General features: G+C 43.0%; 1 pseudogene; it reads left to right on the top strand.

Annotated features, from left to right (window-relative positions):
- Nucleotides 1-12,468, top strand: part of LOC110304172 — an 80,901-nt pseudogene that overhangs the window by 6,208 nt on the left and 62,225 nt on the right.

Genomic DNA, 12,468 nt, shown 5'->3' with positions numbered 1-12,468 from the left:
AGTTGGGAGTTCAAACATTTCAAAGGTCTTGGATAGAGACAGAGAAATACAGAGAGAGACAAAGAGTGAGACAGAGAGAGAGAGAGAGAGAGAGAGAGAGAGAGAGAGAGAAGAAATCCCTCTATTCATTTCTATAAAATAAGCTCAATGTAGTTTGAACTCATAAACATGCTAAAAAGAGCTAGAGGTAGCCTGTTACTTTGTCATATATTTTTATAGACCTTTCTGAATGGTTTCAGACTTGACATAGTAACTGCTTGTTACTAGAAATAAACTGTAAGTCAATTCCATGCTGCCATAATTCACTGCTCAGGGTTGTTCACAAAGATTTAGTGATGCCCATGATGGACAGCGAGCCTCTTGATGTTTTCATTTTCACTTCGTGTTTTTGTCATGCTTCTGGCTCTCTGACCTCAAGAAACCTGGAAGGAGAAGGCGTTCCCAAGGTGCTACTATTCCTACCCCATCAGGAAAAGACTTGTCCTTGCCAGAAAGCAAATGAGGCATCCTCTCATTGTCTCTTTGGGTCTGACTGCCTCCCTTATTTTATTTCTAGGGGCTGACAATTCTTGCTCCTATAGAGTGACCTGTTTCTGTGAGAATAAATTACAGCAAGGTCACACATAGCACCCAGCAGGAATCAGGTCCTGCAAAGTAGCAGCACCTCATCTCCTTGGCTGGCATTTTCTCTTGGCTCAAGGCTTTGGCTGCATCTCCACCATGTCACGCACCCAGATGGAAAGTGAAAAATCCATTCAGCCATCTGGCTGTTTCTGTCTACACAGTGCCATGCATCTGGAGCCATCTGGGAGAAGGACTGGATTTTGTCACTTGCTGCCTGGTATTTGGTGTGGTGTAGATGCAGCCCTGTAGAGGACAGAAGAGCCTAATAGTCCCCCACCCCATGTGAGAGGCTAAAAGGAAGATTCTCGGATAATGAGGCCTAGTATACCATTCTGGAAAACAAATGAAAATAGTGGATTGCAGGATAATAAAGCAGTAGGGAATACTGAGTGAGTCACCATTGTTTATTAAACAGAGCAAACTCTGAGAGCTGAATCCTGCGATTATTTGTCAACTTAGTTTGTCCCAGACAGTTAACAAAATATTCCTGGGGGCATATTTTTACAATTCTTTTCTAGAGTTGGACATTACTCTAAAAGACATCTCAAATGAACTCTATGCTGGAAAGTATGACTGAGCTTTAAAAAGTATGGCTTCTAAGCCTTGATTGGATATCTTCCCTATGTCTCAGAGTTTGTCATAAAATAAATAATGACAACAATTATAACACCTCCCAGAGATGATGATCAATGTGGGAGTTTCCCATTCAAGAGCCTTTCAGAAATCTTCAGACATTAGTGCTGGTGAGATGGACATGTGGGTACAAAAGGAATGTGAATTCTGCTGAAACTGGAGTGGGAATTATACAAATGAGGGTTTCCCTGATATTGTAATTAAACATATTGGAATTCTGGGGTTCTTCTTTCTATCCAACTCATCTCTGAAGCTTGTCTCAGCAGGGATTGGCAGATTTGGATTTGCTTCAATCTCTGACAGACGCAAACTTTCAACAATTTTATCCCATGCACAGTGAGGTACGATGTAAAACTGCTTAACAAAGAATAGCTCACATCTAAAAGGATCAAGATTAGAATCTTTGACCCAGGGAAGAAGCAGGGCAAGGGATAAGCTGGCAGATCAATGTAAGGTTCCCCAGGGTTTGAGCCCAACCTTACTCCTGAGACTGACCTGCCAGGAAAGGATGGAGTGCTCTAGGACACCAAGGAAAGTGAGGTCAGCACAGGTAGGTTCCAAAGACAAAGGAATCCTGCAGCTCCACCCACACAAACAGGAATCTCACTACACATTTAAATGCTGTGCTCATGTTTTATGAATCAGACTCTTAATTTTAATTGCTTCTTTTACTATAGGCCAATTAAGGATGGGTCTGGAGGGCAGGGATCATTCCCACAGTCTCTGGGTTAGAAAGAAAGGGCTGAATTAGCCTAAGGCACCCATTCACACTTCTATTTAAATAAAAAAAAAAAAAAAAAAAAAGCCCAAGCACACCATTAAACACCTCTGGCAGGCAGGAGGGGATGCTGGGCTTATAAGGCTGAAAGCAAATACTAAAAACTAAAAGTTTCCCTTTGCCCCCAACTTTTGCTTCCAAATAAATCAACATTGCCCCTTGTCTGAATCCTGCAAAGCTAAATACCAGTAGATACAGAGCCAGCGCTGGGTCTTGAGAAACTGCCGTAGATTGGAGAGTTCTCCAAGAGGGCCACTCCTTTTATCTATAATTGATCCCTCCATCTTCATACCATACTAGGGCAAAAGATTGAGAGTTACAAAAATATATACACATCCATATGGATATTTTATGTGGACGTATGATTCACATCTTGGTTTTTACAGAACAAATCCAGAACTGTATATCAATGAAGTATGTACTGGAGAAAAGTAGAAATGGAAGGCCTGTTTTTAAGCTATCCATTATATCTGACATCCTTTGACATACATATGAACTATTTTTCCCTGTTTTGTTTTCAAAGAAAACAGAAACTCATGGAATGTATACAACAAATACTACACTCTGCCAAGCATTTCCGAAGCTTTTAAAATCAGTCCTAGACCCAACCATCAGAGTGAGTGGGACAGTCATCTGCACCCCATATTTCAGAGACAAACAAGTCTAAATGTTAATTTTGAGGAGCCAGTGGGGGGTGGTGAGAGGGTCAAGCTAAAGAGTACATGCACTAAGCAAGAGCAAAGAGCATTTCTCACTTATATCACTGGTTCAAATCCCACTCCAGTCAGCAGGACCCCAAAGCTGTGACCCTTTAGTTGCTTGGGGATCTGGTAAGTTGAGTTGCTACGGGAAGTCTAGGTACCATCCCAGCTGGATATCTAATCAGAGCAAACAGATTGTTCCAAACTCACCCCTGGTCACCCCCCCCCCCCCCCCCCCCCCTTCCCTTCCCCCATCCTGTCTTGGAAATGTAANTAATCAGAGCAAACAGATTGTTCCAAACTCACCCCCGGTCACCCCCCCCCCCCAGCTTCCTTCCCTTCCCCCATCCTGTCTTGGAAATGTAACTTTAACCCAGAAACCCCAAGAGACTGGATCTAGAGCAGACACCCTCCCCTTGCATTTACAGAAGTATAAGTTATCAAGGTATGGAAACAGACAGGCACACTCATACACACATACACTAGTCATGTACCCCAGTCACTGTCTGTAGTCTCACACCCTCTGCTGTGAAATTACTACCTTCTCTTGACACCAGATTTGCTTGCATTTTTTTTTCTCTCAGGTATACACACCATATCACTCTTTGGGTAACCAACCAATTTTATAATATAAAAAAGAACTTTTATAACTTAGGCTACAATAAAGCATCCTCACTTTCCTAATGAAGGAAGCAAGCATCCAAATAAAAGTAAAACTATTTATTAGATTTTTGTTCCTGCTCCACTGAAATAAAATAGTAAACCAGCTTGGCAGTTTCCACAGGGACTCAGCATGTGCTCATTAACTCTTTGCCAGGTACAAAGGTGCCCTAACAGCTCTGTTTTAATTCCATGATCTGGCCCACAATCTAGTGCTAAACAATAATTAGTATTGACTTGTTAAACAGTAGTGGAAGGCTTCTTTTAAGCACCTCCAATATGCTTTAAGTTCCACAGACAGAATCAAAGGGATGGGCAGGCATAGTTAGAGAAGGAGGCAGAGCATGCAGGCATTTGTAGTGTTTCTGACTGTGGAGGACAGAACGGATTGTCCTCATGCCTGGTCACGTTGCATGAATGCATGCATTCTTTCCAGACCTACACAGGCTCTTTCTCTCACACCATGCCTGTTCATTGTCGGAGGACGCCTTATAGTCCTTAATAGCTGGCCCTACCCCACAATCCTTTTTCCTCATCAGACTGACCAAATGCAGGACAATTTTCTCCCTTCCCCCCCCTTATAATGTGGCTTAAGTTCTTTCCTGCTAATGGCTCTTTTCATCCTATGCATCTGCGGAGCAGTGGGCGCCAGGGGAATAAAGGGAGTGGGAGAAAACCCGTGTCCAGCCAGAGTTCCCGTGCTCTGGGCGAGCAGATGTGGAAGGACTGCCACACTCTTTCCATGCTCTCCTAGGTGGGTGTCTGGCTGTGTGAAGCCACTTGACCCCAGCTCGGCAGATTGTGGACAAGGGGCAGTCCTAGGTACCAGGTTCTCATCCCCAGGAATCCCAGACACCACTGGACACTGTGGAAGAGCTGAGAACAGAATGGGGGTCCTGGGGATGGCTCGGTCAGCCCCAGGGCCAAAGGGGAGAGAGGGCAGGGGGAGAGAGGAGCATTGTGTGGTTCTCAGGAAGGCAAGAGTCCTTGGTCCGGTATGTGGCTGCAGTGCAGAAAGGACTTCCAATGGGAGGTTTAGACGGGGCTCCTTAGGGGAAAGCCTATCCCATCACTCAAGCACAGCCGGCCTTGATGAGCAGAGGCAGTCTATGGTTTTAGAGCTTTATTGTTGGAAAAAAAAAAAAAAAGCAGGAGGAAAGTAGAAAGAGAGAGGTCAGCCATGACCACATGGATAGAGGGGGGAAGGGAGAGAGGGAGAGAGAGAGAAGGAAAGCTAGAGAGGAGAGTAAGAAAGGTGAGGATTTAGAGAGAGATAGAGGAGGGGCCAAGCAGCCCCTTTTATAGTGGGCTGGGCTATCAGGTAACTGTGGGGAGGAGCATACCTGGCTATAGTCAGATAACTGTGGGGGTGGAGTCTAGCCAGAATGCCAGAAGCTTAGGATATTGTCTGCGTGACTTATAGTCACAGAGTTATTGAGTTGGAGGCTCTGTGGTGTCAGGCACCTGACTCTGGGAATGTGGCTCGCTTTTCTGTCCCTTGTAGAGTTTTCTACTGGGTCGCCAGAACAAGCCTCATTCAACCAAAATAGGCTGCCTATCATGGCCTCACATGCATCAAGTTTCATTTAAAATTGGCAATGAATAAGGAACCCTGACGCTGGGCTTTCTGGTGTGTCATTTACTGTCCAATTATGTATTTGGATAAACAAACAAACAAACAAAATCCCCACTGACCACACTTGCTTCAAAGTGTACCCATCTGGCCAGGGAGAAACAAGGGGTTCCAAACCTGGGATGTTCTGGCTAAAGAAGAAAGGCTTGCTCTCAGTTTACCTGCTGTACATTTCCCTCCTACAACTATCTTCGCATGTGCCTCCTGGTACACCACTACCTGAAGAAAGGAAGTCCAAGGTGTGGGAAGTGCCAAAAGAACAGTTGGGTTTGAGGAATTTGTCATTGTTCCATTCCCTCTACATGAGTCCAGGATCCAGATGCTTTGATATCTGGGTCTCAGGAGTGCAGGAATGTAGGAATAGGTCATACTTCCTGTACTGGTCACAGTGTGCCAGATTTGCAACTACAAACCAAGTCAACAGGCTACCAAAGGGTCCTTCGCTTTCTCCCTTTTCTCTCTTTCCCTCCCCCTCTTTCCCATCCAATCAGTTTGAATATATCTGAACACACTTTAGCCAAATAAGATATGTTCTTATCCTGCAAATAGCCCTACCTTCCATCATAAGGAATAAGCCATGAATCCAGAATTCAAAAGGCAATTCCAGAGTTTAATTAATTAATAAGCACAGGGGTTAGGAGAGAAGGCACTGCAGTCGGGAATAGCTGGTCAGTTTGCGCTCCTAGAAGATCTGGATTTGTGTCAGAGCTTGAATTGGAGGAAATGTCATTATTTTTTTTAACAGAAGAGAACTCAGATGGCTGAAGTGAGAGGATTACTTGAGACTAAGAGTTCAAGGCCAGCAGACTAGCCGAGAAACAGAGGAAATCATATTTCTAATGAAAAAAGAGAAAAAAAGAATAGAGAAAAATGACCACAGCAGATATGGAAAGTGCCCCAAAGGCTCAGAAGCCAGAATACACACTTCACCTTTCTAAACCACAACACACAGAAAAGCGCACTAGTCAAGATTCTACAGCTCAGGTGGCTACACCTCCACTTCTTTCCTCTCCCACTAAAACTCCAGGTTGGGAACAATAGGAAGTTCTGATGGGAGCAGCACTAGATAGTGGGAGCTTCATGTCATCTTTGTAATAAGTTACAAGGGATAGGATTGTGGGGACTTGAGGGCCTGGACAGATAAAAGCAAGGTTTAAGAGAAAGAATAAGTACATAGCACTTGTGGTAACCAGGGGTGGTTGAGGGCACTCATTATGGATATAGTCACAGAGGAAGAAGAGTAGGCAGGGAAGGATGGAAATAATGATTTCATCTTGCATTCAATCAATGTCATAGTGCTTCACAAGGCTGCAGTGGAAATGGCCAGGAAACAGATATGTGTAGACAACTGTACTCAAATTGGTGACCAAATGGAAGCATTGCTTTAGGTGCCATCAGCAGAATTGTGAGGTCACCAGGATATCCCACAAGAAATAACAAGAATTAAGCTTGGGGCACTTCATTTATGGAGCAGAAAAGACGCTCAGTGATGAAGACCCATTCTATATAGAACCCTCCTTGGGGTTCAGAGGTTCATGGACCACAGAAAGAAGATGAAGTTAAGAGGTGGGGTCTTAGTGTCTGTTCAGTACCTCTACTCCTTCATTCTCCAAGGAGGAGAACAATAGTGGAGAAAATGGCTGCACCATATTTTATCAGTCCATTAGCATCTAAAGATGTCCATGTGTATATGGAATGTTTCAGTTAGCTAGGCGGGAAACATAAGACTTAGCCTTGGAGGCAAGAACATCAGAGTTACACTTTCTTCTGATCACTGGACTTACATAACCATTGAGGAATTAGCTCAGATAGAATGGGCAGAAAAGTCCAGATACCATCTATTCTGGGCACAAAAAGAACAGGAATGGGGAGCCAAGTTACAGAAACCTTGTGAAAAATGGAAGTAAAGCAGAGAGAGAGAGAGAGAGCTGAACATGATCCTTTAACATAAGTGTGGTAGTCTTGTGAAAAGCCCAGACAAATCTAGATGGTCAAAGGACTCTATCTAGTTCTGATTATCATCAACTCTGAATTCTCAAGGTTATTGAATTATAGGCATTTCATATTTACTCAGAGACATTCCATAGTTACTCAGAGGCATAAAGATAGGATTCCTCCACCTCATGAAATTCTACAACCAATGCTGAGTGTTTCAAACATTTAGAATCTGACCTCAAACACATCTAAGATGAGTGCTGTGAATTTGGACAGGTCAAGTGGCCCAGAACACTTGGGAAAACCTTAATAAGCACTTGTGTTAAATGATAAAACTTAACAATCTCATGGTTCTTAAGAAGATAAAGTAATGGATGAAGCTGTCTGGTTCAAAATAAACTATCAGTTCAGATAAATTATCTTCTCAAAATTACTTCTAAACAGGATATTCAACTCCCATACAGACATATACATCATTCATAGTTTTCAATAAACTATTTCTATATTAAAGAGAAAGAGCCTGCAACAAATCCATATACCAGAACTCGAGTAGAATGTTTGTGATAGATTCTATTTTTGTCATATGTAGGAGAACTCTACTGATGTCACTAATAATAATGCAAAAAGCAAAGAAGGGACTCAGGACAGCAACTGATAAGTTAAATAAACGCAAGCAAGCAAGCGCGTGCACACACGCACACACACACACACTACCTAGCCACCCTGAAGAAGGTTTAAAGATTAAATGTCCAGTATAACTTCCTCTTATATGGGTGGAATTTTTGTACCTGCAATTAACTCCCTAAGCCTTCAATCTAAGAATCAGCTGGTTAATTGTGCATGTAAGTGGCTAATAGCTCCAAGTGGGGGATGGTGCAAACCTAAAGGGTCACACACCTTCTTTCCCACACATTTCATTCTTGCACATTACAGACCCACATACCCACATACAAAGGAACTGTGATAGATAGAAAGAAATGAGTATCATGTAATAGTAGAAGCAGAAGAACAGTATGGAATGATTGAGGCACGTGTATTTCAAAAAGTGACAGTCTAGGAAATGCCCTCTCCTGTGTCTCATGACAGTAGGTTCCAATGACTATCTTCAAATAATTTTTAGTTTAAATGGATTCAAAGATATTTTTTAAGGGGAGCAGGGAATGGTAGACAATAATGTAAAGAATTTCCTCAAACAGCCACCGGACTAGACTACACTGAGCTTTGGAGTCACTCACACACTTTACAAAGAACAGAGATGGCCCAGGTCTTTTTGAGGAAGGAAGAGCGTGCCAAAGTTCTAGAAGAGGGAGCAAGCACTGTATATGAGGCACACCCATCATACTCTCTAACATCAAGTCAATCTCTGGTGGAGATTCCATCATCCTGATGATGAGCACTGTGTTGTGAAGCCTCCACCAATATTCTGGACTTCAGACCTATAGCCCCAGCTTGAGGCTTCCCTAGAGAATTCTGATTAGATTTCCACAACAAGATGTATAAACTACCTCTGCACTATACTTGTGTTCGACCTTGAATCTATAAGCCAATTCATACTTCCAGCCAAGCTCTCCATAAACCTACCTTATAGATGAAAAGACTACTCAGCAATTTCAATCTTAGGCATTTATGAAATGCTCAATTAAAAGCAACACTGACAATAAGCCTTCCTTGCCCTTATGTCTGGTTTTTCTATTGAAATGAAATTCTAAGCTACACCCTAAATGTTCAAAACCTCAAGTGACCCAAGAAGTCTATCTGGTTGGACAATTGGGGACTAAAAGTCCACCAGACCCAGCAGAATGGATTTAAATGGCAAGTGCTTCCCTGTAGATCACATTGAACTCTCACATAGACTTAGTATAATGAAGTGCTGAACAGGGACTTTGCCAGGTAGTATTTTCCTACATTAAGCAATAAAGAGGGCTGGCTTGTGAGTCAGAACTGGAAGGCAAAAGGACTGATTTGGGGGCTATGTAAGGAGGGCAGACCAAAGTAGACAAAGGGCACTTAATATTTTGGTGAGTCTCTTAACCTTTTCAAGTCTCAATTTTTTTATGTACAAAAATGGGAGGGAAACCAGTAAGTGTCCCCCTTCCCCAGGGTGCTTACTCTGAAAGAAGCATGTAAATGTGTCAGGCCAATCATAAAACTAATTGAAGGGGACACAAACAGAAATGCTTTGCCTGTCTTCATATATGTTTAATATACTTCAGAACTTTAATTTATTGGCTCAAGGTTAATTACTAATAGATCAAAATTCAGAAATATTTTGAAATTTTAGGACTAAATTCTAGGAACAAGACTTTTTGAATTGTTCATTTCACTTGAAAGGTAACTATGGGACATTGGTTTTCCTATCCCTTTGCTTTTCTTTGATCCTTTTTTGGTGCACCCTCCCCTAACCCATGGAAGGAGTTACAGAGACAAAGTTTGGAGCTGATTCGAAAGGATGGACCATCTAGAGACTGCCACACCTGGGGATCCATCCCATAATCAGCCTCCAAACGCTGACACCATTGCATACACCAGCAAGATTTTGCTGAAAGGACCCTGATATAGCTGTCTCTTTTGATGCTATGCCAGTGCCCGGCAAACACAGAAGTAGATGCTCACAGTCATCTATTGGATAAAACACAGGGCCCCCAATGGAGGAGCTAAAGAAAGTACACAAGGAACTGAAGGGGTCTGCAGCCCTATAGGTGGAACAACAATATGAACTAACCAGTAACGTGGGAAGCCGTTGAAGAGTGGCAGTTGCAGAGTGGCAGTTGGCTACTGCTGGCCACCACACATACATATGCAGTAAAGGTTCTTTTGCCAAGATGAGGTTTTGAGAATTAACCAAAGTTAACCAATCAGATGAGAGATAAAGTTAACCAATCAGATGAGAGACAAGTTAACCAATCAGATGAGAGAGAACGCCTCTCCTAGGTCTATATAAGCAGCACCAGTTCTGGGCTTGGGGGTCTCTCTTCGCCTCTAAAATCAAGCTCTCCCAATAAACGTGTGCAGAAGGATCCTGTTGCAGCGTCGTTCTTCCTGGCCAGTCGGGCACGCGCAAGACAGTACCCCCCAGAGCTCATGTCTCTAGCTGCATATGTAGCAGAAGATGGCTTAGTCGGCCATCATTGGGAAGAGAGGCCCCTTGGTCTTCCAAACTTTGTATGCCCCAGTACAGGGGAACACCAGGGCCAAGAAGTGGGAGTGGGTGAGTAGGGGAGGGGGGAGGGTATGGGGGACTTTTGGGATAGCATTTGAAATGTAAATGAAGGAAATACCTAATTTAAAAAAAAAAAAAGAGATCCTACTCATGAAAGTTCCTCTGTTTCACTTTTTGAGGGTCTTGATTGTTAGCTCCCTAAATCCTGATGACACTCATTCTTACCATGGTGTTAATGACTGATAAATATCTATACCCTTTCTCTTGGTCATTTGCATTTCAAATGGGGATTCCTAGAGAGTCCCTGCTTTGAGGGAAATAACATGTTGATGAGGGACATCCCATGTCATCCTGAAAGTTGTCTTATGTGCAAAATCATACCAGAGGAAAAATTGCCAAATTTAGCTATTTTTCAGCCTCTGTAAGGCTGCTAGCTCTGGTTCCCCCAAGGATGTCATACTTGGGCAAAGTGAAGAGTGGAGAACAGAGAGAAGGACACTGGGCTACCTGGAAAATGTACCGCGACTTGAGGTGTCACCTAGTAGAACTTCATTGTGCCCTGTCACTGCCCTGCGCAGGTCTAAAGTGGGCCCACGCAGCAAGTTACTAGAGCTCATGTGCTTCCTTTCCACAAGTTTCACTGTGCGTGGGCATTTCTTGTTACAATTTAATTTTTCTCAGTTGCACACTGGGGTTCTAATCTTCAGCACAGCAGGAGTAGAAACGTTTGTAGAAATCATTTCCCCAGAAACTCCAAATACATTTCCAGTAAACCATAACCCAGCCTGTCCAGCTGACTGTCATTTAGCAATGGCACGCCCACTGTCTTAGCTACATTTCAATTGCTGGGACAAAACACCATGACCAAAACAACTCACAAGAGAAGGCTTTAATTTGCAGCTCATGGTTTCAGAGGGTGAATCTATGACTTGCCTGGTGAGGAGCATGACAGCAGGCATAAGGGTGTGGGGGTGGGGCACAACACTGAGAATGGGGTAAGATTTGAAACCCCAAGGCCCACTCCAGTGATACACCACCTCCAACAAGGCCACACATCCTATCCCTAACCAACTGGAGGGTAAATATTCAAATATATGAGCCTATGGAGGCCATTCTCATTCCATCCACAATACCCACTGAGTTCTGAGAGCCCAGGAGGTTAAATTTGGTGCTCTATTCTCTTCTAGGAAAAAGCTGCATCAATGTGCAGATAAAAGTTTTCTACTAAGCATGTGTGGAGGAAACAATGCAAAATGTCCATTCCAGAGGGTGGGACAAATGAGTTTTATTGCCTGTCAGCGAGGCTGTACACAGAGTTAAATTAAAGGGGGTTGAAATTCCACACTAAAATTATGTCCACTTTGGGGACAATAGGATTATATATATAATCCTATTGTGATAAATATATATACACACATATACACATATATACAAATCTGTATACAACACCTATATAGTGAATATATATAATACATACATATACAACATACACACACCAAATATATATATATATATATATATATATATATATATATGCATACACTTACGTATATGTATATGTATAATTTCCAGGAAGTTCTTTAAATCTCTCCAAAGAGGCAGTATAGTTTATCAAGTCTGTTTTCAGGAGTCCAGGCCTGTGTCCCCTGCCCCTGCCAAATGTTACAAAAGTACTCATAGGAAAGAGCCAAGAAATAGTGACCCCCCCCAAATCTACTAAATCAGAAGGAAAATATAACTAATCTTAATTCTGTCTTAGACAGGTAGCTGAAATAATACCGATGAGAAAAAGACTGGAGAGTCAGTGTGTGGGACCGTGAAAGGCAGGCTGTGTTCTGGTTGAGTGAGGCTTACCCCAGAGACCTAGTAGTTAATTCTACAAGGGACAGAACAGTGAGCTATGCCCCCAGACACAAACGCCTGACACATGAGCCCTCAACTCCATCATTCTGTGGCCATCAGTCACATAGACTGTCCAGACTCAACCCCTACAGTTACCCTGCAACAGCAAGGTAGCCTAGCCCACTATAAAAGGGACTGCTTGGCCCCTCCTCACACTCTTTTCTCTCTTGCCTCTCTTGCCTCTCTTGCTTCTCTTGCTTTCTCTCTAGCCCTCTTGCTCCCTCTACCCTTCCCTTCACCCCTCTCTCCATGTGGCCATGGCTGCCCTCTGCCTCTTTACCCTTCCCTTCCCCTTTTCCCTTCCCTTCCCTTCTCCCTTTCCTTCCCTTCTCCCTTCCCTTCCCCCTTCTTCTTCTTCTTCTTCTTCTTCTTCTTCTTCTTCTTCTTCTTCTTCTTCTTCTTCTTCTTCTTCTTCTTCTTCTTCTTCTTCTTCTTCTTTCTC

Source organism: Mus caroli, chromosome 11 (assembly GCF_900094665.2).
Source record: "Mus caroli chromosome 11, CAROLI_EIJ_v1.1, whole genome shotgun sequence".
Taxonomy (NCBI): Eukaryota; Metazoa; Chordata; class Mammalia; order Rodentia; family Muridae; genus Mus; species Mus caroli.
Note: the sequence above shows the minus strand (reverse complement) of the source record. Positions and strands in the feature narration are given on the sequence as shown.